Here is a 6,000-nt window from a genome sequence, read left to right as displayed (position 1 = left end):
GATTCATATTCAATCTTCTCAAAACATTACATATCATTCATTGATATTCTCATCCATAAATTGCAAATGATACAATACATTACATATATACCATTCCAATATTTACAATAACAAGGTCGGCTAAAACGCAAGTAAACAAAATATTACTAAGTCGGCCAAATTGTAGAAAACTCGAGTTCTTCAAGCTGACTTGGTGACCTTCTGATACTTGGCATCCACTATGTTACTCAACATCGTCATGCACTTGGTAGAAGTAGAAGCTTGGTCCATACTAATCACACAATGTAGCTTGGAACTCAGTAACCATTGGAGACTCGGTAGATATAGTGTCACTCAATAGATACTAAATCCTTCGTTTACTTTGCTATAACTTGGTAAACACTACACATCCATCACTTGGTAGAAACTAGCTTCTCATCACACAAATTGATGACTTGGTAGATACTATGAAGCTCAGTGACCACTATTTGTTTGGAGAACACTCTAAGCTCAGTAAACATTGCTAAACTACACACTCGCTTGGTAGCTTCAAGAATGCTCGGTGTGAACTGCTAAACTGATGAACTTACTTGGCAACCACTGAATGCTTGGTATAAACTGTAGACTGAGTGATGAGCTTGGTAACCATTCAGAATCGAATAAGTGTTATCACTAATGACAAATACAACATAATGCCAATGTTTCACATGTGCATCTTTTTCAGTTTCATCTTTAGTAACCTCAATTACTTATTTTTCACCTTTTTCTTCACCTACCTCAATAGGTGTCTACTCAATTTCCTTAGGTGTTGTCAGTCCATATATTACTTTTCATATCTGAGTGGACTTCTGAACAACATCCTCAATGTTATTTTGCAAAATACTGAATTCCCTGAATTTAGGAGAAAATCTCCTCGTGCACTTCTTAATGGCCTTGTCATTGTGGCCTTATCCAATTATGGCTTTACATTTGCTAGTGTAGTCTCTTTAATCTGCCTTTCTGTATTGAGTCTAAATTGACATTTTTGCTCAACTCTATCATATAGACTCTTGGGTATAGAGTTGTCAAGTTTAATTGGAGTCTTATTGAATGTTATCATCATGGCATATATAGAATCTTCTACTTGGTCCATGTCAACCTTTCCAAGTTTATCAGACTCAACATGTGTGAATCTAGATAATTCAGCATTATTCTTTCTATTCTCACACAAGTTGTCCAAATCAAAAGAAGGATTGTGACTTACCACTTTAAATTGGTTGTTATCATTATATTCCATCCTTTCCCGATATGATTTGACTGGAGCAATGTACTTTCTCCTTTATCTATTCTCAAACTCACCTTCTTTACTAGCTATCCTAGCTCTCTTTCCTTTTGGCTTTTCCACTTCTTGATTCTTCTTAACAATAGCTCTTGTGTTGGCTCTGGTAGTAGGAACTATAGACTTAGGTTGTGCAGGTTTTACAACCTTCTTTGGTTTGCTTACTACTTAAGCTTTAGCTTTCCTCTTCTTCTTCTCTATGGCTACAAATGCTTTATTGGCTTCTTCTCCCTTGATACCTTCTTCAATTTCTACTTCCTCTCCACCTTGGTCTTCTCCTTGAGCTTGAATTATGGCTAGTGTTTCTTGGGAAGGTACACCTTCACTTTCTTCATCATCATCTTCATTGTCTTCTTCTTCTTCATCTTCTTCTGCCCCTTCACCAAATTTTTTCTTTGAGCTTCTTAACAATTTTTTCCTTCTTCCTTATTACAAAGGTTGTCTTCAAGTCCGTAGTTATCTTAGACTTGACTTCATCATAATTACCAAAGGTTGTAACCTTCTTATCTACGTCTTCTATCAGCAAAGTGATAATTGTTACAAATGCCTCATCCACATTTATCTCATAACCTAGAGGCCTTAGCCATCTCACCCTTGGAACAATAGCCTAGACATATGTGAAGTTAGTATCAACAAGAAAAAAAAATCATTGAAATGCTTCTCAACTAGTGACACTAGTATCCTCATTCTTTGTTTCATTGATTTCTTAAAGTCTTCAAAGTAGCTAGCCAATATAGACTCAAAATTTTCTCCAAGTTGCTCAATGTATTCACCTATCTACACTACAATAAATCTATTTCTCTTCCATGCAACTTTACCAAAAGAAGGAAATGTGTTTTGCACACAAAAAAATATACAAACAAGTATTGAACCAAACTTGCACCATGGACTCTTGGTTTTCCTTATGACTCCCAAGTTTTCTGATAACTGTTGTAAATGTAACTCGACAAGGTCATAAGAATGATCCTTCTTAACTATCTTGTAGCCTACATCAACAACAATGTAAGGCGCATTGTTCAATCTTCTGGATTGAAATAATTTGTGTGCAATTATTCTTACTACAAAAGCAATTAGGTGATCTATGATGGTGTCAATTATCATTCCTCTCTTATTCCACACTACCCCTATGTTTTTCTCAATAACCTCTTTTGCATCACTTCTCATGGTCTTAGGTCTATCTAAGGTTGGATAACCTATTACCCTCTACACAATCCTCTTGGTAGTCTTGATAGGTCCATCCTCTAACCACAAATAGTTGTTATTAATCTTTCTCAAAAAAATCTTTATCCACTCTGTTTTGAAAACATTGGGGAAATCTAGGGCAAGAGTTAGCCCTTTACTTTCTATAATCTTATTTTCCTTCCTTCAATATTTTATTTTCACATAATTTTCCATAAAGGTCTCTAATCTACATGTCACCTATGCTACCCACCTTACATGTGTAACAATATCTTACATCTTGAATCAGTAAAACTTGTGGTGGTATCATCGATGGTGCACCAAATGGGTCTTGCTTGTATCCAATGTCAGAAATTGCTATAAATTTCAGTTTACTGATCTTATTACTGATTAATTAAACATTTAAAACTTCCTTTCCCACTTTAACCTTAGTAGCATAAGAACTAGATGCCATATCGATTACCTAGGGTTTGCAAAAATTCAAACAGTGTAGCTCAACACATGATAAATATCTTTACAAATCTATTTAATAGTGTCAAACAAAGGTTGAATCTAGTCTACAAACACTTGGAACAATCTCTTTAATTTTCCTTAATCTCTTCATGCTCTCTCTAAATTTGAATGATGTCAAATGAGTCAAAAATTGATCAATTAGCCCTTAAAACTTTGAAATTAATGCTTAGTGCTTACACAATTGTAAGCTCAACTTCATAGTAATTCCAATTCACTCAGCTTCCATTTAATTTTATTCATGTTTGGAAACCACTATGAGCTCAGCTAACACTATCACCTATGATGGCTCAACATCAACTAGATTTCACTAAGCAACTTAAGTGAAACTTTTCATTCTTGATAGCAACATGAAAACTGACAAAAACTTTAAATATTTCTTCCAAGTTCTAAAAAACACTTTGCATCTTTCTTCATGCATATATAATCTTTTCATAACTAAATCCTTGGAATTGATGTATGGTATATCATCTAAATATCAATCCCACACATACCTCTTGATTACTTAATTGGGGGTGATGTGATCACCTGAGCCATTGGGTGAAGTGATTCCATCTGAACTTGATGTACTACAATCTTCCTTCTTCCATGTTTTGTGCATCTACACTTTGACTTTTTCAATATTATGCTTTCCTTTGCCTTTGTTGAACTCAGTGCTAGATGCTCTTGACCTTGTTGGACAATTTATGCTTATATGACCAGTCTTCAAATAGCTAAAGCATGTAGTTTGACTCAACCATTTACTATAGTCACATTTGAAATGTATTCTAATGCAATTTTGAGGAACATGTCCATACTCTTGACAATAGTGACAACTATACCTAGTATTATAATCCCAATTATAAGAGTTTCCATTATGCTTTATCTTTGTCTACTAGTTTGATGACCACTTAGGCTTGGATCTACACTCATATGCTCTATGTCTATACTGTTGATAGTTATAGAAATATCCTTCAAATCTTTGTGCGCTCATGGTCTTAGTTCTGCATTCATGTGCCTGATGTCCTTGCTTGTTGCACTTGTGGCAGTGACTCACTAACTTCTGCTTAGGATTCTGATTTGTAGTCTTGCTCCTGTAAACATTAGTAGTTGTATGCGTGAATATGTGGCCTCTGCTAACACACACACTTCAATACGGTCATTGCATGCGGATTCATCTTAGAATGAACATTGGATTATCCAACCAAAAATCAACCTGCAAAGCGACCTGTTGCCTTCTATCTAAAGGGATTTTGCCTGTTAATATCCTCAGAATCAAGGTGTAGGCAACTAGACCCTCTAAGAATGAAGGATTTGACAATGAAATTAAGCTAAGAATGAGCATGCAGATTAATCTAGAATGAAAGATGCAATGTAATCTAAGAACAAATAAAGCAAACTAGATTAAGCATATGCATGATTAAACTAAAATGAGATTAAACTAAGAATGAGAATGTATGCAAGAAATGTAAGTAAATGTGAGCATGAATTTCAGTAGTGATTCGATGCAAATTCTCCCAATTCATCCTCTCCAAAATGAAGAGATGAGGGTCTCTTAAATAGACTTTCCTGGAATCCATCAACGGTTGAGATCGATTCAGATCAACGGTCAGGATTGAAGATGAGGTTCAATCATAAAGGGAGATTCCCAAATTAAAGGGAGTTAACAGATTTAATTTGAGTAAAATAAGGAGTTAACTGATTTAATTTGAGTAGAAAAAGGAGTTAACTGATTTAACTCATTTTTGATCAATAGCGAACTGGAAATTTCCCTTTTTGAACTGAAGAGAGATTTTGTTGAGATATTTAATTTAATAAAATGAGATATGCTCTCATAATTACTTTTTCTATTTAATTAAATAATCTTTAATTAATTAAAGACACTTTTCTTATTTAATTAAATAACTTCATTTAATTAATTAGGAATGGCTTCCCATTTAATTAAATAACTTTGTTTAATTAATTAGAAGTAAGTACTCCATTTAATTAAATAATTTCATTTAATTAATTAGAACTACCTTTCCTATTTAATTAAATAATTACATTTAATTAATCAAGATAGGCGTATTTATTAAATTAAATAAATTTAATTCCATAGTACATTAGCCTTAGGATATAATTTAATTTAATTAAAGTATAAATACTTAATAATTAAATTATAATTAAATCAAGTAGGTTTAATGCAGCTAATATGAGTACATACTATAGGAATTAAATAAGAAATATGATGAATGCAGATTAGGGTTTCTGCATCTGACAATTAAGTCAAGTAGCGAATAGCAGAATGAGAATTGCCTATTAGAATAGGTCTTTAGGATTGGTTAAAAATAGACCAGAATTGGTATCATGGCAATGAGCCAATTTTGGGGTATTACATTTTGCCCCTCTTTGAATGAATGTATGAGTAGTACGTTCAATTCAAAGAAAATCAGAAAGCATGATGCAAAGATGAGATTGGTTCCAAAGTTGATGACATGGAGACGAATTGATAAGCTTTTAAGGACTATCTCTAGAACAGAGCTTAATCCTAAAGAATCCAAGTAGAGCACTTAGATACCTAAGATTGGTAGCATTTAAAAGACTATCTCCAGAACATAGCGTAATCTTTAAGGATCCAAATAGAACGTCTAGATACCTGAAATTGATAAGCATTTAAAAGGTTTCTTCAGAACAAATGTTTAACCTTTAAGGATCCAAATAGAACATCTAGGTACTTGAAATTGAAAGCATTTAGAATACTATCTCCAGAACAGAGCGTAATCTTCAAGGATCTAGATAGAACACCTAGATACCTGAGATTGAAAGCATTTAGAAGATTATCTCCAGAAAGAAGCTTAACCTTCAAGGATCCAGATAGAACACCTAGATACCTGCGATTGATAAAAGAAAGATAACAAGGTCCAATCATGAGTCATAGAATCATCCCCAGAATGAGGCTTGATCATCAGGAGTCGGGGTTTAGACTGTCCCAATACCCGTCTATCGAACTCTGAGAAGAGTTGTTATAAGGTTGATCAATTGATGAAAAGATAAGA

The sequence above is a fragment of the Cupressus sempervirens genome, chromosome 10, assembly GCF_028749045.1.
Source record: "Cupressus sempervirens isolate cs-2001-9-10 chromosome 10, ASM2874904v1, whole genome shotgun sequence".
NCBI lineage: Eukaryota > Viridiplantae > Streptophyta > Pinopsida > Cupressales > Cupressaceae > Cupressus > Cupressus sempervirens.
This window is presented reverse-complemented; position numbering follows the sequence as displayed.